We start from the raw sequence: 21378 nt of genomic DNA, 5'->3' as shown, positions 1-21378 counted from the left end.
AAAATAAAAACGAGGAAAAGGTTAAAAATATAGCAAGAAATTTCCAGGACCTTTCTGTGGGTTGATATTCAGAATAATTTATTCCTTGTGAAACACCAAGAAAAGCTTGTGTATCTCATAAGATCACAGGCATTTACATTTCAATGGCACTGCTATGGAAGCATTAAGATAGTCAACTAAATCAAGAATTTCAGAGGGATAGCAGAGTTAGTCTGTAACTGGAAATACAGGCAGTCCCCGGGTTACATGGATCCGACTTACATCGGATCCCTACTTACAAACGGGGTGAGGCAACTCCGCACTAGCTGCTTCCCCCCAGCAGACCAGGGAGACGCGAAGCTAGCGCCCCCTCCAGCAGACCAGGGAGACGCGGAGCGGCTTCTCTCAGCAGACACCTCAGCTTGAGAATAAAGGACTGAGGGAAGTGAGGTGTGGGAGAATAAAACTGAGCTCTGGAGAAATGTTTGGCTAGAGTTTCCCCTACAATATGTACCAGTTCTGACTTACATACAAATTCAACTTAAGGACAAACCTACAGTCCCTATCTTGTACGTAACCCGGGGACTGCCTGTACTTAAAAAAACAACAAATAGTCTGGCGGCACCATAGAGTATGTCTACATATCAAAGTTAATTTGAAATAACAGCTGTTATTTCGAATTAAGTTTAACAATGTCTATACAGGCAAAGCGCTATTTCGAAATAAAATTGAAAGAGCGGGGTGCTTAATTCAAATTAGTTAAACCTCTTCTATGAGGAATAACGCCAAATTTGAAATAGCTAATTTGAAATAAGCGCTGTGTAGACGCTTATTTCAAAACAGGAGGCCTCCAGCCTTTCCCAGGATGCCCTGGTGGCCACTCTGGGCCAAACCAAGAAAACTCTTCTGCCCCTGCCCCCCAGCCCCGGAGCCCTTAAATGGGTAGAGTCTGTTTGGCCACAGGGCCTGTGCTAGCTCTAGGTCTGCCAGCCCAGAGCCTGCAGGTGCTGTCCCTGACCCAGCATGAGTGAGCCAGCCAGTGCCAGCCAGCCTTCCACCACTCCCCAGGAGCAGGCTGGCAGCTCTCAGGAGCCTGCCAGGGGACGGAAAAGGTGGGCGCCTTCCTGGTCCAGTGTGGAGATCATGGACCTCATTGAGGTTTGGGGTAATCCTCCAACGTCCATGATCTCCACACTAGATGCAGAAACGCAGCCATCTACAGACGGATGGCTGACAGCCTGGCTACCAAAGGCCACATGTGCACCTAGGAGCAGGTGCGCCTGAAGATAAGAGCTGAAGCAGGGGCAGCTATGCCAGGGGCAGCTCCCAACCAGGGGCAGACCCAGACCCCTTCCCCTACTTTGAGGCCCTGGACCACATCTTGGGGGGGCCGGATGGTCCGTGCCCCCTAGGTGGTCATTGACCCTAGGGCAGAGGGCCTGACCAGGGCACGGAGGAGGAGGAGGAGGATGAGAACGATGGCCAGGAGTCGCAGGAGCCTGGAGGGAGTGTGGCACTCACCCTGGACCCCCGAGGCATACCACCAGCAATTTCACCACTGTATTCCGAGGCCGAGGAGGCCTCGACATGTGAATGCCATCACTGTCCCCTTATGTGCGGCAGGGGAGGAGGGAGAAGAGGGAGCCCAGGGACCACGCGTGTGGGTCTTGCTGACCACGGATCATGCAGCAACCTGTGCATGTGCAATGCCAGCTGGGACATGTGGCCCCAGCTGGCTATCACACAGAGGCCCTGGCCCGTTACCCACACACTTTTATGTATGAAGGCATGACATGCTCCGTACCCTGGGGAGGGACACTGCACGATGCCCTCCCTCCACAAGCCCCCTCTATGCAGAGGCAGGGCACATCCTCCCCTCCCCCCCACACCCACACCCACACTGTATACAGCTCAGGGCATGGGTACAGTCCCGGGCCAGCCCACACTCCTGGGGATAGCAGGACATGATGGTGCGGAGACCTGCTGTCCTCAGCTTGCAGAGGTGGGCTAGGCTTTACCCAGTGTGTCCCCAGGAAGAACTGACCACTTGTCTGGTTTCTCCATAGCTGCACTAGCTGCGAGTGCAGGGTGCAGCTGGGTCAGAACAAACCCTCCCATGGAGGGGACTTGCACCACCTCCCCCACTTTTCCCTGAGGCAGCCCATCCACTCCTTGCTCCCTCCCCTCCTGGCAAAATGGCCGAAGACTGCCATACCTGCTTGAGCACTGCTCTGATGGTGGATTTCCCCACACCGAACTGATTGCCTACAGATCGGTAGCTATCTGGCATGGAGAGCTTCCATAGGGCGATGGTCACACATTTCTGGAGGGGAATGGTGGGACTTGTGTGTATCCCATCACCGCAGAGTAGGGGTGAGCCACTCACGGAGCTCGAGGAAGGTGTTCTTCTTCATTCTGAAGTTCTGGGTCCACTGTTGGTCATCCCAGCGCTCCAGGATGATGTGGTCCCACCAGTCGCTGGTGGTGGCCAGGCGCCAGATGCAGCGGGGCACACTGGCATCTGGCTGCTGCTCCTCCACAGCCCCCAGGGGGGTCCGGAAGAGGACCTGGGGGTTGGGCTGCTGCAGATGGTGCCAGGCAGACTCCAGCACTTGCTGCCAGGCTTGCAGCAAAAGATCCAAAAGAAACACCAGAGTGCCCAGGGGCAGCTCTGGCTCCATGGTGCCGAGTGCTGTGGTGTCCCAAGTGAGGGCAACCAAGGAGGCAGAGAGAAAAATGCTTTGCTGTCCCTCAGTGAGGTAGGCAAGCAACCAGGGAAAGCTGAGAACCGGCTGTCCTGGGGGGTCCCTTTAAGCACAAGCCTCAGACAGCAGCCACACAAAGCAACTACTGACCTGATGCCCTGCCGGAACCAGTTTCAGCTGGCCTTAAATGCGATTCAGCATCCAATCAGTGTAGACGTGCTATTTCAAAATAGCAAAATGCTATTTTGAAATGCATTTTATGTGTAGACGCGTTATTTTGAAATAAATAACGTATTTGGAATTAACTATTTCAAAATAAGATATTTCAAAATAATGCTGTAGTGTAGACATACTCAGAGAGACTAACAACACATGTGGTATGAATTTTTGTGGGCATCACCCACTTCTTCAGATGACTGGAGTTATTGAAGGCCCAGTTTCTAAATAAATAGGAGATGGTGGGGGAGAGAAGAAAAAAGAAGGGAAAAAAAGAGGGAAGAAATAGTCAGGTAGAGCAGTGTTTTTCAACCAGTGGTATGAGTACCTATGGGTTACTTGAGAGAAGTCTGGACAACTGAAATTTGGAGAAAACTGAATTTTTGTTTGAAGTTTTACAGCACTTTATTATTTTTGTACTTTTTGCACCCAAAAATTTAATCGCCTATCCTGCTACGATTAAGTTGTTTAAACAAACGTGTTGCAATGGTAGAAAAAAATTTGTGTGTCTGAGAACTGTAGGTACTGGGAGTACTTTTAATTTTTTTAAAGGGGTACTTTATAAAAAAGGTTGAGAACACTGAGTTAAGAGTGTCTATGCTACATGAAGCTGATAGTGAAGGTGCTAATTGTTCTTAAGTACCCATTGTTTGGTTTGTTTGGTGACCACAATGTGTTGCATGTTTTCCAGATACAGGCAGTCCCCAGGTTACATACAAGATAGGGACTCTAGGTTTGTTCTTAAGTTGAATCTGTATGTAAGTCGGAACTGGCATCCAGATTCAGCTGCTGAATCTGGACACCAGTTCTGACTTACATACAGATTCAATTAAGAATCCCAGGCGTCCCCAAGTCAGCTGCTGCTGAAACTGATCAGCAGCTGATTCCAGGAAGCCTGGGGCAGAGCAACTCTGCCTCGGGCTTCCTGTAGTCAGCCACTGGTCAGTTTCAGCAGCGGCTAACTTGGGGACCCCTGGGGTAGAGCAGCTCGGGTGCTGCTGGGTTGGTCCAGTAGCGCGGCCGCTCCTCGGCGCTACTGGACCAACCCAGCAGCACCGCAGCTGCTCTGCCCCAGGCGTCCTGATTCAGCCACTGCTGAAACTGATCAGCAGCGGCTGAATCAGGACTCCTGGGGCTGAGCAGCTGGGGTGCTGCCGGGTTGGTCCAGTAGCGCCAAGGAGCGGTGCTGCGGGACCAACCGGCAGCGCCCCACCTGCTCTACTACAGGCCCTGGGCTTTGCTCCACATCTCCCTGGTCTGCTGGGGGGGGGCACTAGCTGCGTCCCCCCCCCAGAACACCAGGGAGACGCGGAGCAAAGCGGCGGAGGACCCGGGCTGGACCGCGGCGCTGATCTGGAAGACCAGGGATAAGCTGAGCAAAGCCGCGGAGGACCCGGGCCGGACCTGCGGCGCTTCCAGATCAGCTGGAAGCGCCGCGGGTCCGGCCTGGGTCCTGCGCCGCTTGGCTCAGCGTCTCCCTAGTCTGCAGACCAGGGAGATGCTGAGCCAAGCCGCGCAGGACCCGGGGCCGGACCCGCGTCCGCTTCCAGATCAGCTGATCTGGAAGCGGCCGCGGGTCCGGCCTCGGGTCCTCCGCCACTTGGCTCAGCGTCTCCCTGGTCTGCAGACCAGGGAAACGCTGAGCCAAGCCGCGCAGGACCCGGCCCGACCCGCGGCGCTTCCAGCTGATCTGGAAGCGGCCGCGGGTCCGGCCCCGGGTCCTCCGCCCCTTGGCTCCCCGTCTCCCTGGTCTGCTGGCTCCCGCAGCAGACCAGGGAGACAGGAAGCAGCTTTTCTCGCCCCGGAGAAGGCGGGCGGCGGGACCAGGCGTCCCACCGCTCGAGTCCTCCGGGGCGAGAAAATCCCCGTTCGTAACATAAGTCGGATCCGCGTAACTCGGGGACTACCTGTATTCAAGAAGAGATAGTACTTACCCCAGTTAGCTTTGACTATAAGGAAGATGGGGACAGTCTTCCCAGTTTGGTTGTAGATTGCAGGTTTTTTCTATCTGCATGAGAGATATAAAATATTAGCTAAAATTGTATGTATTAAAGGAGGGCTTTAATCCTCCAAAGGTTGAGTGTTTTGGTTGTGACAGGCAAACACCAATTAGAAGCTTCCAAAAGTCTTGTAAACACACTCCTAGATTATCTGTGGAGTGTACCTATTCACAGGAGGGACTGGGAAAACTACAAAGTTTCCCTTCAGTTAGCTATACAGACAGGAGGAGCATTAGCAGATGAAGCAGAAGCTAGGGGAACAGACTTCTAACTCCATGCTTTCCTGGGTCCTATAGTGAAAGGAAGTGCTAGGCTTCCAAAGGCCCAGAGGAAAATTGTGTGGTAGGCTAACCAGCCATGGTTTTCTGCTGGCTCCTCTTTTCTCCTTTGGGTGGCTGATTTCCCTGCAGCTGTACAGTAGCGGTTGCAAATGGACCCATGATGAATGAGCGCTGTTTGAAGCATTAACTCTCAGCTGAATTTCTGCTTGGAGATCAGTGAGCTCATCGTGAAATGATTCCAGAGAAAAGTGGGTGTGCTGCCTCTCCTCAAAACTGACAGATCACATGCCCACCATCTGGAAAAAATGCCTCATACTCAATCTAGTCAATTAATTGAAGAGACATTTAAAAGAAGACTTGATCATGGTCTATAAGCATCTACAGAAGGAGAAAATGTGATATTAAAGGATTTTTCAGTTGAGGATGATCTTGCTCAGCGACAGTTTATTGAGTTACAGGCAGGAATCACTGGGTAGAATTCTATGCCCTGTGTTTTGCAAGAGGTCATACTAGATGATCCAGAGTGGTTCCTTTTTGGCCTTTAAAACTATTAATTCTCATTGAGAAGCTGAGTCAATTGTAAGCTCCAAGATGTTAAAAGACTTGTTCATAATCACATGGTGAATTGGGAGTCCTGATTCCCTGGCCATGATTAGTGGCTAGATTTACAAAGTTACAGGCAGTCCCCGGGTTACGTACAAGATAGGGACTGTAGGTTTGTTCTTAAGTTGAATCTGTATGTAAGTCGGAACTGGCGTCCAGATTCAGCCGCTGCTGAAACTGACCGCCAGTTCTGACTTACATACAGATTCAACTTAAGAACGTCAAGCGTCCCCAAGTCAGCTGCTGCTGAAACTGATCAGCGGCTGATTCCAGGAAGCCTGGGGCAGAGCAACTCTGCCTCGGGCTTCCTGTAGTCAGCGCTGGTCAGTTTCAGAAGCGGCTGACTTGGGGACGCCTGGGGCAGAGCAGCAGGGGTGCTGCTGGGTTGCTCCAGTAGCACCGCTCCTCGCTCCTTGGCGCTACTGGACCAACCCAGCAGCACCCCAGCTGCTCTTCCCCAGGCGTCCTGATTCAGCCACTGCTGAAACTGACCAGCAGCGGCTGAATCAGGACCTGGGGCAGAGCAGCTGGGGTGCTGCCGGGTTGGTCCAGTAGTGCCCAGAGCGGCGCTGCAGGACCAATCGGCAGCGCCCCAGCTGCTCTGCCCCAGGGTCCACAACAAAAGCCTGGTCTGCTGGGGGGGGCACACTAGCTGCGCCCCCTCCCCAGCAGACCAGGAACACGGGGAGCAGAGCCGCAGCGGCAGCGGGGTGCCGCGCCTCTGAGGCTTTGCTCTGGCAAAGTCTCAGAGGCGCGGGACCCCACCGCGGCTGCGACTTCAGTCCCGGTACCCCTGGTCTGCTGAGGACCGTCTCCAGCAGACCAGGGGCACCGGGAGCAGCTTACGAACGGGGCTTTCTCGCCCCGGAGCTCGCAGGCAGCAATCCACCACCTCGACCTCCGGGGCGAGAAAGCTCCGTTCGTAAGTGCGGATCCGACATAAGTCAGATCCGCGTAAGTCGGGGACTGCCTGTATTTCGACACCTAAAGATTGACATTGACGAAAACTCCTGAGCAGGTTAGATTCTTACCTTTAAAATCAATGAGAGTTAGACACCTAACCAGCTTAGGGATTTTTGTAAACCTCGGTCATCACGTAGCTGCATCTTTTGGTACTTAAATATCTTTGGCCCTGGATTACTCTTGCCCGTACTGTAGTTCCATATGTACAGCTGCATGAGCAATTTGTCAAGTAAAATCTGTTTTATGCTTATAATGCCCTTTTCTCCTCCTACATTATGAAAGCACTGTGTGTTTGCTATTCCTAATTGACAAATAATCTGTGCAAATAAGTATAAAGTTATGGTTACTTGTAGGAAAGATGTATTTCAATAATCGTGTAACTCCTAAAATTCGTAGTGGTTACATGATTACTCGGTGCTCCCAAGTGGGCCAGCAAACAGTGCACTCCCAACACTGCTGCCTCTGTATCTTATAGTTTTGCCAGTTCCTTTTGCAGCTCCTCACTCTCTTTGATCTCAATTCTATCATCTGCACATTTTGCCCCCTCCTTGTTCATCCCTCTTTCCCAGATCATTCAGAAGATCTTAACATTAGTCCAAATATTGATCCTTTGTCGCTTAAGCTATATTTACACAAAAAGAATTTGCATCTCCACTGTTAGAGGATACCCACATCCTCACTGACCATAGATTTCAACTTATTGTCAGGGCTCGACAATTAGGGCAATCTATTCACCCGTGGCGAGTAGATTTTAGCCCGGTGTGGCCGCGCAGTGTGGTCAGCACATGCACAGTGTACCAAACTGCACGGCTGGCGAGTAGGGCTTGCTGCCGCTTGTCAAGCTCTGCTTATTGTAATGCTAAAAATATCAAATGATACAATAACTGAAACCAAAATACTTTTATACACCTCTTAGGCTATGTCTACACTACCAGGTTATTTCAAAACAAGTTATTTCAAAATAATAACTCCCAAAATAACTATTTCAAAATAAACGTATTCCTCTTCACAAGCAGGAGTTATTTCAAAGTAACAAGCCAATTATTATCAAAATAACAGGTTTGGGAGTGTGGACACTTGCCTTGTTATTTTGAAACAAGGGAAGTTATTTTGAAATAACTCCCCAGTGTAGACATGCCCTCAGACATACTTCTCATAACACAATAAAGATTTATAAATTAGTTATCTAAATAAAAAGCAATCATGCCATAAAGAAAAACATTTAAGAGTTAGTGAAACTTTCTGAAAAGATCAGATTATTTTTCAAAGCTATCATTCTGAGTTACACTGACATACAAAATGCATCACACACATTTATTACTATGCATGATGTATATTGTTTGTATGTGAATATTGTTTCTGTCTAACAAATCTGGAAAGTCAGAAAAGACAGAAAATCTTAGCATAAATCTCTCTTCGTTTTCTTGATTTTTCAGAAATCTAATAGTGTGCATCGACACTGCACCCATAGGTCGAAATAAAATATGCAATTTGAGCTATGCAAATTGAGTATCTTATTTCGATCTAATTTCAAAATAGCTTATTTCAAAATTTGGTGCTGTCAATACAGCGCCAAATTTCGAAATAAAGTGCTATTTCAACAAGTCTCTTCAAGAGTTACAGGGACACCAGAATAGCACACCCATTATTTTGAAATCTATTTCAAAATAACAGACGCATTTAAAGATGCGGAATAGCTATTTCAGAATACTTCCAGTATCCTGAAATAGTGCCACGGTCCAGACATAGCCATACAGAGGAGTCCTGCTATGTTGAACTTTTTCCATGGGGAATTCCATAGGATCATAAACTTTTCCTCAGGGTCTACTACCTATTAGTCTACCCTGCAAAATCACAAGCACTTTGTAATGAGATATTGTTACAATGAGGAATCATTGGCAATATAGAGTCTTTTAATAGATAAATTACTGCTTAATTAAGCTTTCACTATCTGTTCCATTTCCATGTAAAACTGAGAAAGGAACACAGTTTACAATTACATCAGTAAAAAAATTAAAATAAATGATTGACGTACGCAATATAGATTATACATATTTATTTAGACAGTGTAACATACAGATGGTAGTGATAATGATTTCTCCTTGGTTTGGGCATCTATGAAAGAGAACCATTAATTTCTGACACAAAAATCTGGAGTTATTTTGATGAATGAAGTACATCAAAAAGACTTTTTTTCTCCTTTGGGTTTCATTAGATGTACACCTTCATATCAACACATCCTGGTGGGATTCTGGAAGCAAAGCTTATCTTCTTCTATCATGGATAATTTAAAAATATCAGAAGCATGAGAAGCTGACAACTGTAATTTTAATATGACAAATAATTGAGCTATTTTGTATGACTTTCAAAAGTTATCAGTTATGCCATTATCAGGAATCTCAGCACCATTTGCCAAAAAAAGGACCTGTAGGTAGCTATTTAGAGGGAAAACCATGATTTTTCATGCAAATTCATGTATTGGGAAATTGCTGTACAGATTTATAGAGAAGCAAGTAAATGAAAGAAAATAATCCAGTGGTGCCATTAAAGTATGCAGTTAAGGGAAAACATTATGTGAAAAACATGGGAAGTAAACCCTTTCTTACATAAGAACAGCCATACTGGGTCAGACCAATAGTCCATCCAGCCCAGTATCCTGTCTGCTGACAGTGGCCAATATCAGATGCCCTAGAGGAAGGGGACACAACAGGTAATCCTCACATGATTCCTTCCTTGTCACCCACCTCCAGAGGAACATAGGCTAGGGACACCATACCTACCCATCCTGGCTAATAGACATTGATGGACCTAACCTCCATGAATCTATCTAGCTCTTTTCTGAACCCTGTTAAAGTCCTAGCGTTCACCACATTCAGATTGACTGTGTGCTGAATGAAGAAAAGCTTCCTTCTGTTTGTCTTAAACCTACTACCTATTAATTTCATTGGTGACCCTAGTTCTTCTATTGTAGGATTATGTATATAACTTTTCCTTATTCTCTTTTTCCACCACAGTCATGATTTTATAGACCTCTATCATATCCCCCCTTAGTCACATCTTTTCTACGCTGAAAAGTTCAAGTCTTTTTAATCTTTCTTCATATAGGACCTGTTACGGGGTCCAGGGGCCACCTCTCCCCCCCCGGGCATGCCCGCCGCCCCGTTCACTGTCTCAGTCCCTCCCGGTCTTCATTAAACTGTGCCCAGTCGACTCTCTCTTCGGTCGCCCAGACGATCCCTCGAGCGAGGAGGTGAGGGGGGTCTGGGCCCTCCTCTCTCCAGACCCCAGCCCAGGGCCCTAAGGTGGGGGAGACTAACCTCTCTCCCCCAACCTGGCTGATGGGGCACAGAGCCTAAACACATCAGCCCGCGGGCTCCAGTCTGCACTCGCCCTGAGCTGCTTCCTCACGCCCTCGCTCGTGCGCTCGCTCGCTCACCAGTCGGCTTGTCACGCTGCTTCCTCGTGCTTCTCAGTCCCTTCATTCGGCATCCTCTTCCTCGCTGCCCCCTTCCCTTCTGACTCTGCGGTTTTTATACCTGGGGAAGGTGCCGCCCCCACTCCTCCAGAATGCCTGCACCGGCGCTCGCCCGCGGCTCCACCCTCTCTTCCCCAACTGTCTCCACTCACCCCCAGCATCCTCCTTCCCGCCGGCATCAGTGGGGAGTGGGGCTGCCTGGGGGTGTCTGTGGGGCCAACCACTCCGAGGCTAGCGGGGTGGCGCTCCTCCCCCGTTGCCACCGTCGCCCCCGGCGTGGGGGGCACTTCCCCCGCGGTGCTCCGGGCAGCGCCGGTTGAGCCGCCTGCCGAGCGACGCGTCCCGGCTGCCCCGCTGGCCGCGCCTTCGGCGGCGGCGAGAAAAGCCGTGCCGCATCTCCCTGCCTCGCTCGGAGGGGGCACCCTTAGTGCGGGGTTGCCTCACCCCATCACAGGACCTGTTCCAAACCTCTAATGATTTTTGTTGCCCTTTGCTGAACCTTTTCCAATGCCAATATATCTTTTTTGAGATGAGGCAACCACATCTGTATGCAGTATTCACATATTTCATTCTCTCTGTCCACCATTTCTTCCACACAAGGCTTTTAAAACATTATTTCAGCATTTTAATAGATAAACTACATATTCAAGTTCTCTCTGTTAGGCTATGTCTACCCTGCTGAGCAATTTCGGGATTCTGGAAATATCCCAAAATAGCTATTCCATGTCTTTAAAGCAGCTCATTCTTTCAAAATAGATTTCAAAATAATGGGTGCACTAATTTATTGTTCCACAATGGTTCAGGGATGTTTCAGAAGAGAGCTTTATTTCGAAATTTGGCACTGTGTAGATAGCGCCAAATTTCAAAATAAGCTATTTCAAGGTAAGGGTGCAGCGTAGACACACCCTTACTCTTTTTTAGTTCAAAATAAATAAATACCTGCAACAGTAATGTACAGAAGTTTTATCTCTGAATTAACTTCACACTTATATTTGATCAGAAGAGCATCACTAGAACCATCTAAGACAAGTTGTTCTACTTTCCATTAAGGTTTTCTTTTCGCCTCACAAAGGTTGGGCCAGATTCTGAACTCAGTTACTTTGGTTTACATTGATTGAAGTCAGGTGATTGAAGATCCAAATTCTTCTTCTTGTAGCAACAAGGTTCCCTAGTTATAAGTTAGGACCCCTTTATAGAAGGAGCTGTGCAAACAGTCTGGTTTTCTGTCCATTAATGACCAAATTCTGCTTAAATGCTTAGTCATAATAGATGTAATACAGTTCGAACCTCTCTAGTCCAATGCCCTCAGGACCTGACCTATGCCAAACCAGAGAATTTGTTGAACACGGGAGGTCAGTGTTGTCTGGGTTTTAGAAAACATTTAGGGGTAAATTAGAGCTAAATAACAGCACAGAACACTTTATGGGACTGTGGGAAACGAGGCCACACCCATGATAAGTGGGCATCTGGCTAATGAAAATCATGCTGGGCCACAGATGTTGCCAGACCAGAGAGTGCTGGATTAGGCGGCACTGACTCTAGAATGACTTATTCAGCCATATGAAGAAGAGAAGTGGCACACTTAGCAGAACAAGACAAATACATTAGGGAGAGAATTGGCAACCATAAAAACCTGTAATACAAACTGAACAGTGGAAAGACAATCATACCAGAATATACAGAAGTTGATTGCTGGATCAATCCTACAATTTTCTTCTTACTGAAGACAGATTTTAAAGGATACTCAATATATGCTATTTTCAATATCTTATGGACCTACTTTTGGCTAGTATCTTTTCACCCTCAATATATATAAGTATTTTTCTTGGGGTTTTTTTTGGAAGAGAGATGCTAAAAGGGCTTATGTGTTTAGCTAAGAGAAGGCAAAGTGGAAGAAGTGAGTCTTGTGCTTGGCAATATTTGTTAGGGTCCTTAGATCCTGCAGGAGTTTGTTCCACAGTCCACGACTCCACTTGCGGGAGATCGATCTTCTGGTGTTCGTTTTAGCGGATCTAATAAAGACTGGTTAAATCGAACACTGAGGGTACCACTTCACTGCTACTCCTACTTCTCGCAAGGAATAAGGGAAGCCAATGGAAGCATTTGCTCCTGTCAAACTCCCACTGCGGAGACTGTGCCAAGCTCGGTTTAGGCAAGTCAACACCAGGTAATTTACGTAGCTGGAGTTGCGGAACTTTCAAGTCTAGTATATACTTGGCCAAAGTCTCATACTGTTCCCTGAGAAAACGCCATCTACTGAATAGACAAACTTTACTCATCTAAGAGAAAATTCCACTGTGCCAGAGGAGTGGCATTATCGTCCATGGTCTTCATCCCAGAACAGAGAAGACAAGATAAATTGGTGATTTTTATATGAGAAATTCATGTCCTAACAGTATTGTTTTTTCACAAACATTTCAGGGCTTCTTTATTATAATAAAGCAAGCCCTCCTTTTCAAAACAAAATCTCCTGAGGCCAATTACTCAGTTATTTTCTTTCTGTATATCACCTTTATGTTACAGTCTTGGTCCCAAGGACTCTCACCAGTGGGGGCTGCCTGACTGTTTGAAGTTTTTGGAGATTTGGATTGTTAGTAGTCTGAGGACATATGTATTACTGAGTAGAATGCAGATGAGGTAGTTAAAAGTTCACGATAAATACCATTTATCATTTTGTTCTATAATTTACAACATTGATCATGGATATCTCACTGTGTGTGTTCGTGTGTGCACACGTGCATAAGTATATACACATGGGCTGTGTCTAAACTAGCAAGTATATACACATGGGCTGTGTCTAAACTTGCCAGCTGTCTACACTGGCTGCTTGAATTTCCACAAGAACACTGACTTCCTACTGTCTGAAATCAGTGCTTCTTGCGGAAATACTATACTGCTCTTGCTCGGGCAAAAGTCCTTTTGCGCAAAGCTTTTGCGCAAAAGGACCGGTGTAGACAGATCAAATATGTTTTGCGCAAAAAAGCCCCGATGGCGAAAATGGCGATCAGGGCTTTTTTACGCAAAAGCGCGTCTAGATTGGCATGGATGCTTTTCCACAAAAAGTGCTTTTGTGGAAAAGCCTCCGTGCCAATCTAGACGCTCTTTTCCGCAAATGCTTTTAATGGAAAAGTTTTCCGTTAAAAGCATTTGCGGAAAATCATGCCAGTCTAGATGTAGCCATGGGGTATGAATGGATGTGGGTTGTTTATGTAGGAGTTCTATAGTAAAAAAGAATTGCACAGTTGTAATTGTCTCTTAGTGGTAGATGACATTTTGCTGATATAGTACAGAATCAGCATGGGTCTCCTGCTTGGAAGTAGAGAGCCTGACATAGGAAATGCATTGCACAGTTGGAATAAATGGAAATATCAGAAACTTTTAAAGCTTTAAAGTTCTGTATTTTTAAGGAAACTTGTTTTATTTTACAGTGGTTTAACAGTATAACATAGTTTGTTTTGCTGCGGTGAAGACTCTCTTCTCATAGAGAAACCAAACTTTTTCTTCCGATGTAAATTGTACTTTTTACATTGAAGAGGTGATAACATTTGGGCCATGCTTGATATAAATTATTCTTTTACTGTACCCTTTGGGAGTTCAAGCTCTGGAATGAAACCAAAGCTGCAGCTGTGGCAGTAACCATGTGGCTTCTCTAACGAGAAACATCTTGCTGGTTCTCCTCCCGGTCCCCAGGATAAACTTGTACACTACCCAAAAAATAGACTCCAACTCATGGTTAGGCCACAATCTACTGAAATTTTCTTTCATTTGGATAAAAGAATGTATCATTGAATTGGACTTAATTAAAACTTTTTGGGGAAAAAATGTTGGGAAAAATGACGTTTGTGTGTTGAGAAGCCTCTAGAAAAATATCATCTTTCGCCTTTTCTGTCTGTTAATCCCCAAACCTCCAATGCAATAGATATATATTTTTTAAAAGTACATAATCCTTTTATACAAACTGCAGAAATTTTAATGTGGATTTGCTGAAAAAAAATGAATTCTTCAGATTGTGCTTTGTTTCAAAAAAATTAGTTAATTTTTGAGAGTTTGAATGCCACACACTGTTTCATTAATTCTAACACATCACCCACTGATGGGTTAATTTTGTGTATATGGAATTCTATGCTAAACATAATTTTGCTTTAGCAGCTTTATTTACACCAGTAGGCTAATTGCCGGGAATCCCACTTGTTAAAATTAGTTCATGATGTGTTAGCAAAAACCAAACTAATTAAATTAAAGCTGACAACCACACACTTTGTTTTCAGGATGAAATTTATATTTACTTGTTTTTTTCAGTGGTGTTGAACTATTGGAACACAGAAGAATTCGCTTAAAAGAACACAGATTGCAAGTACATTCTTAAGTTTTGTTATAAAATACAGCTTTTAAAATTCTTTGTTACAATTTACTTAATATTTCTGTCTACAATGCAGTGAAATGGAGTGAAACTGGTAAACCTAAAATGATGATAGTCTATTTTTGTTAGGTTCTTATATTGTCCCCATCACCATATTATCTGAACTTCCAGTTCAGTATGAAGCAACAAGACACATATCAATAATCATTCTCTTTCTCTCTCTCATTTTCCCTCTTATACTGCAAAGCTAAATTCTGATGTTATGGACTCTTAGGGTATGTCTACACTAGTTCGATAATTCGAGCTAGGTAGGCAAATGAGGCGATTTAAATATCCCGGGCTTTATTTGCAAGTTCCCGTCTGGTTGCCATTTTGAAATTTCACTAGCCGTGCGGCTACACATGGCAGTGAAACATTAATTTGAACTAAGTCCTTAGTTCAAATTAACTGTTACTCCTCATATGCAAATAAAGCCCAGGATATTTAAATCCTGGGCTTCATTTGCAACTCCAGTTGCCTCATTTGCCTACCTAACTCTTTTGGGAGAAGAATGCAAATGCAGGCAAGTGAAATTGCAAATGAACTGTGGATTTGAATTTCCCGTGCTTCATTTGCATAATGGCGCTTTTTTGAAATACCCTATTGTGAAAGAAAAAACGCAGTCTAGACGGGGCTATTTTGAAAAAAAAAAAAACACCCTTATTTCAAAATAACCCTTACATCTCTAATGAGTAAGGGTTATTTCGAAAGAACGGGATTTTTTTTCCTGAAATAACCCAGTCTAGACTGAGTTTTTTCTTTTGAAATAGGGTATTTCGAATAAGCTCCCGGATGCCATTATGCAAATGAAGCACAGGACATTCAAATCCACACTTCATGTGCAATTTCGCTTACCTGCATCTGCATTCCTCTTTTGAAAGAGGAATGCAATGTAAACATACCCTTAATCTTTCAGGCAAAGGTATAACAATAGCAAGTGGCTTGAAGATGAAGTTAGAAACATTCGCAATGGAAATAAGATGCAACTTTTAAAACTATTAATCTGACATCTTTCTCCAGCTCCACAAACACCAAAAAAGCCAAGGTGTTTAATGCCCATTTTGTTTCAGTTTTCACTAAAAAGGTACATCAGTTGTGACCAGATACTTAACAACAAGGGGGAAGGAAAGCAAGCCAAAAGAGAGAAAGAACAGATTAAAGAATATTTAGATAATCTAAGTAAATGTCATGGCCTGATGAAATGCACGCTATGATACTTAAAGAACTAGCTGAAACAATCTCAGATCCAGAAATGATTGTCTTTCAGAACTCATGGAGGATTGGTGAGGTTCCTGAGGATGGGACAAACACAAAGGACCTGGGGAATTGTAGCTCAGTCAATACCTGGAAAGGTACTAAAACAAATCACTAAATAATCAGTGTGTAAGATCACAGAGGATAATAGGGCTAAGGCATAGCGAACATGAATTTGCCAAGGAAAATCTTGTCAAACCAACCTAATTTCCACTTTAGTAGCCTAACAGGTGGATAAGAGGTGATATCTTATTTTTTATTTAGGCCTTTGATACTAGGGAATCTAGAGTCAATGGTCTAGATGAAATCACTACCATACAATTGATTGCAAAACCATACAAAAAGAGTAGTTGTTAATGGTTTGCTGTCAAATTGGAAAGATATGTCTAGTGCAGAGGTGGACAATAATTTTGATGGGGAGGGAGGGCCACTCCAAGAATTTGGAAAGTAATTGAGGGCCACACTCTTCCATGATATTAATGAAGGAGGTGCAGGGTTTGGGATGGAGGTTAGGCGCAGAAAGGAGCTTGGGTTAAGGGATTGGGCTGCAGGAGGGAGCGTGGGGTTTGGGAAGGAGTTTGGGTGAAGGAGGCGGTTGTGACCTGGGGCGCTGGACTGGGCTCTAGGGGGTTAGAATTGTGTTCTAGGACAGGGAATTGGGATACCGGAGGGGGTGCAGGGGATTGAGGTGCAGGGGTTTGGGTTGTGAGCTAAGGCAGGCAGGGACTATGGTCTGGGGCAGAGGATTGGGGTGCCAGATCTGGAAGGGGATATGGGTGGAGGAGGAGGCAGAGGATTTGGGTATGTGGAGTAGGGAGGCAGGAATGGGGGGCAGAGGGTTTAGGAGGGGAGGATCTGGGGTGCTAGAGGCAGGCTCTGGCCAAGAGACTTATCAGCCAACGGCCCAGAAGTTTCTGAAGCAGCCTCCTTGTGTGCTTGCCTCCACACAGGCGGCAGCCATGTACTTTTTGAATAACTACAATCCCCGGAGGGGAGGAGTTGTGGTGATTCATGGCTGCCTGTTGTTCAGACAGACAGCTCCCATTGGCCAGTTTCTGGCCAGAAACAGGCCAATTGGATTGTGCTGAGGGCGGAAAGTGCCTGAAGCCTTCCCCCCTCCCCTCCGGACTCACAGATTTTAAAGAGAAACTGCCCAGCAGCTGTGTTTCTGAGCGGCCTGTGGGTGGGGCAAGGCAAGTGGGGAACCTGCCTGGAGCTTCCTGCAATGTCCGTGGGCCAGATCTGGTGGCTTGGACCATATTTTGCCCAGGCCTGGTCTAATGGGATCTCACAGAGACTCTGCTACTAGTCAATATTTTTATGACAGTGGAGTTAAGAGTATGCTTAAACAGTTTGTGGATTACCAAGCTGGGCAGTGTTGCAAGCACTTTGGAGGGCAGGATTAAAATTCAAAATAACCCTGACTATTTGGAAAATAGTTCTGACATCAACAGAATGAAAATCAATTAAGACAAATGCAAAGCGCTACACTTGGGAAGGAAAAATTAAATGCACAGCTACAAAATGGGTTGCTAAAAAGGCTGAAAACAATGTGAGGTGTGCTAATGGGCATGTAATAAAACAAGGGAGATAATTGCCCTGATTTTCCCAGCACTAGTGAGGGCTCTACTGTAAGAATGGTCTAGCAACAGTTTAGGAGAACTCTGGAATGATGTGGCTGCTCAGATAACTCCCTCTGCTGCTACAGCTACCTTCCTCCTGGTGCTCAGAGGATCCCACTTCTCCCTCATTCCTGTAACCTCTTCTTTAGCCCTATTCCCTCTTTCCCCCATCTCTTCCCCCTACCTGCCATGGGCACTAACTGTTTTACAGGTAACCAGCGGGCACTAGGACCCAGGAGGCAGCATCCAGCTGCTGAGGTAGCAACTGAGAGCATCCTGCTTGACCTGCTGAGGGCAGGGAAGGAGCAGTGTGGGAAGGAAAGAACCCAACTCCCTGCCCCCAGGCCGAGTAGAGCAAGCCCTGCAGGACAGCTTTGCACTTACAGAAATGGGGAGAAAATGGCAGGTGACTCCCTATGTTCCCCATGCCTGGCCTCTGTTTGGGGATGGCAGTGCCACCACAGCACCCCCAGACTGAACCCAGGATCTTTATCCTTGAAGATGTAACCAAACCTTGCTTTAATCTGTAGGTCAATCATCAGTTTTGGAGCTTGATAGTATTCTCTTACGGAGCAGAAAAGAGAAATTCTCTCCACTGCAGGAATTGCTGGATGAAAGTCTATGGCCAGAGTTACATAGAAGCTAAATTAAATGAACAGTTTTGATCATTATAGCCTTAAAAGTCTTTAAATCTCTATATAAAAAAAGTTCAAACACTATAAATCCAAGCAAAGCGGGCAATCTTTTAAAATGTACTATCCCATTTGGAAGCAGTTTGTTCTACCAGTTTTTATATGGGACCATAAGTCAGAAATTCTAGGTTTTATTACTATTGACATGCAACTGATTGCTTAATTAGCACAGACGATTATAACTTCATTAGCAAATCATGCATGCAAGTTTAAGTTATGGCCTATGTTTAATGCTGAATTATTAATGCATAATCTGTTTCCAGGTACTTATATGGTCCCCATTATTCAGTCTGTCTTTCTCCTCACAACATGCTTCTGAGATAGGGAAGTACCTGCATCTCATTTTACACAAGTTATTAAGGTTTATAGCATTCCTCCAATGAGCCTGGAGCTGAGGCCAAGAGCTTCAGGGCTACCTTCCCAAAGTTGTTTAGACACCTATGGGACTTTCAAAAGCACTTAAGCAGGTTTAATGCTCACTTCCCATTGAAATCAAGTAAATCAACCTGCTTAGGCACTTGAGAACATTCCAGGAGGCACCTAAACTGCATCTTTAGTTACTAAATACTTTTGAGAACTTGACGCTGAATCTGTGATGGAAGACTGATGTTTGATTCTCTCTTCTAAGATCCAGGCTGAAATGCTAACCACTTGTATCATTCTTCCGCCTTACCGCTCTTTAAAACATTGAATTCCTGCAAGTCGGGCACGGCTGCCATCAGAACGGAGTCCCTGTTCAAGTTGGAGTGTAGGGGTGGTTCTGTGCCCCTGGGAGGGACAGGGACTCTGTTTAAAGGAGTGGGGCTGAGGACTAGCCTCCCCCCCAGTCAGTTCTTCAGCGCAGCTTGGCCTGAGTCAGCCAGAGCTTTGGTGGCGATTTGAAGAGCCCAGGGATCCAAACTTTCACCTGCTTTTGGAACAAGGCTGGACCGGAACCAAGACTGGAGCAAGAGCAAAGCTGGAGATGGCTAAGGCTTGTGAGTCTATCACCACTATCAAGCAAGGGAGCATTCCAGACCAACGAGTGATATTGAGCAGACTGAACTTCTCTTTCTCCCATGAGGCTCATATACCTGCCCTGAGAGTCAGCAGACAAGCTCTTGATTTGTGGGATGGCTAGAGCATAGCCCGGGAATGTGGCTTAATCAGGCTCTACTTGGTGGGTAGCTCATCGCATGAGTAGCAGGTATCAAAGGCATGGGAGGGCTTCACCTTCCCAAACAGCCTGATGTATCCCCGCTCCACCCCCAGGCCTCCTCTTACCTACTGTTCCCTTTGTACCAGAGGTTGGAGCAGGAAGGCTGGGAGGGACAGTGCACCTCCAGGGTCCTTGCACCTGGCCTCCCAGTGTGGTGCTGCCCACCCAGCATTCTAGGCACCACCTGCCTGCCAGCTCGGTAATTAAATAATGGATTTTGTAGATTCCATAGAAATCATAATCTGCAGTGAAGAACACAAAAACAGTCAACACGTGTCCAGCTTGGAAAATCTGGTTCTACTATATGAATCGGATAGCAAATATTCTGATTTTCTAGTAACCAGGTTTGAGAGGAAGCAAATGATTCTTACCTCCTCCACATTCTTGCTTTCTACCCACATTTTGCCTCCCTCTCTGGCTTTGTATTTTATGAGAAAATAAAAACTAAAACTCTCATCTGTTTCTGAATTTATATGAATCAGATTAAATTAAATATAATTCATCTTCTCATATGCGATGAATTGAAAGAGAGCCTGAAATTATCAAGGGGAAAACTGCCTCAGAATAAAAGGGGTGAATACCTCAAGGACCCTCAAATAATTAGAGGAAAACAAAGCTTATTATTGCATCTATCACCTCAACTCATGTCAACATTCTAGTTTAATGACAACTGGCAAGAGATATGTCACACATTAGTGTGAATTACCGTATCAGTGGAAGAAAATTTCGAACCTAAATAATGGCTTCAGTTGCTTCATCCTACCACTTTATCTCTTCCAGAATCTATAGATATAACATTGTATGTATTAAATGAACTCTATCAACATTGTAAAGATGACCTAGAGACAGATGCTTGATTTTATCTGCTGCAGTTGCCAGTGCCACTAGTTTTTATCCCATCTCCCATACTTCCTCAGATATATTGGCTAATACTGACACATGGGGAATAATGGTTATATGTTAGTATTTATTCTCCACTCAGACCTCAGCAGAAGAATGTATAGTTGAAGATAACACTGAGTTTACAGCAGTACTCTAATAAACTTTTCATGCACCAGGATATCATGCCAGAATTTTAGACATACAGGATACAAATAGCAGATGCTGAAGTACTTAAATGAAAATCACACGATAGCTCTTCAGCAGATGAATACAAAGTATCTATTGGGATTTTAGAAGTAAAAAATAATTCCCCCCTGTAGTGATATCACATTTTTCTTGTTTTTTATTTCAAAGCCCTCAGTTATGATCCTAATCACCATTACTAGAAGTTTGCACTATCTTGCTATGTTCCTTCCTTCAAGGATTTTTTTTTTAAATTGACAGCCTTTTCTACTATTTCCCTTGCTAAATATAAACAATTGACACTATACCAGTATTTTAATATACATTTTTTCAGAGAATAAATATAACAGTGATGACTTATACAAAATAGCATGGTTACACCCTTACATCAACTGCAGAAAATCAATCTGTTTCTAGAGATTTTTTCTAGATGCCAGAATGATTTCTGAGATCAATAGAAGTTTCTTCAATGCCACCTAATCTGAATATAAATTAAAAGAGATAGGATTTTAAAATTATCCCACTCTTCTTCCGCCTCTCCCCGCTCCCCCCCCCCCACACTTATTGTTGCAAATTTTCTGAAAGTTACAGATAACCTCACCCAGTCTTTTAGAAGGACAGGAGTTAATACACCTTCCAAATGCCTCATTAGTGTAGCCTGGCATGAGATTTACAGGATTCAAAGCTAGTACTCTACATTAAGCCCATCTCATAAAAAATGTATTTAAAGTAAAAAATACATGTTCTTCCTTTATAATTGATAATTAAACTCATATTTTACTTTGTTTAATCTTGTATCATTTCCTAGATATTAGTCAGTTTGACACATCTAATTTTTTCATGTTTTAAAGCAAATCCTTTCATTGCATTTTTGAAGTCTTCCAGCTTTAGAGAATCTATTAATCTTACTGTTATTCTCTTGCAAA

General features: G+C 45.0%; 1 long non-coding RNA gene across 1 annotated transcript in view; it reads left to right on the top strand.

Annotated features, from left to right (window-relative positions):
* The window catches only part of LOC142829489 (uncharacterized), a 98705-nt gene extending 83769 nt beyond the window's left edge, over nt 1-14936 (top strand). Inside the window, exon 4 of the long non-coding RNA XR_012903917.2 lies at nt 14522-14936. This is a non-coding gene — a long non-coding RNA (uncharacterized LOC142829489). The remainder of the gene's footprint in view (nt 1-14521) is intronic.
* The last annotated feature ends 6442 nt before the right edge of the window (nt 14937-21378 follow it).

Source organism: Pelodiscus sinensis, chromosome 4 (genome assembly GCF_052426305.1).
Source record: "Pelodiscus sinensis isolate ZL-2025 chromosome 4, ASM5242630v1, whole genome shotgun sequence".
NCBI lineage: Eukaryota > Metazoa > Chordata > Testudines > Trionychidae > Pelodiscus > Pelodiscus sinensis.
This window is presented reverse-complemented; position numbering and strand designations above follow the sequence as displayed.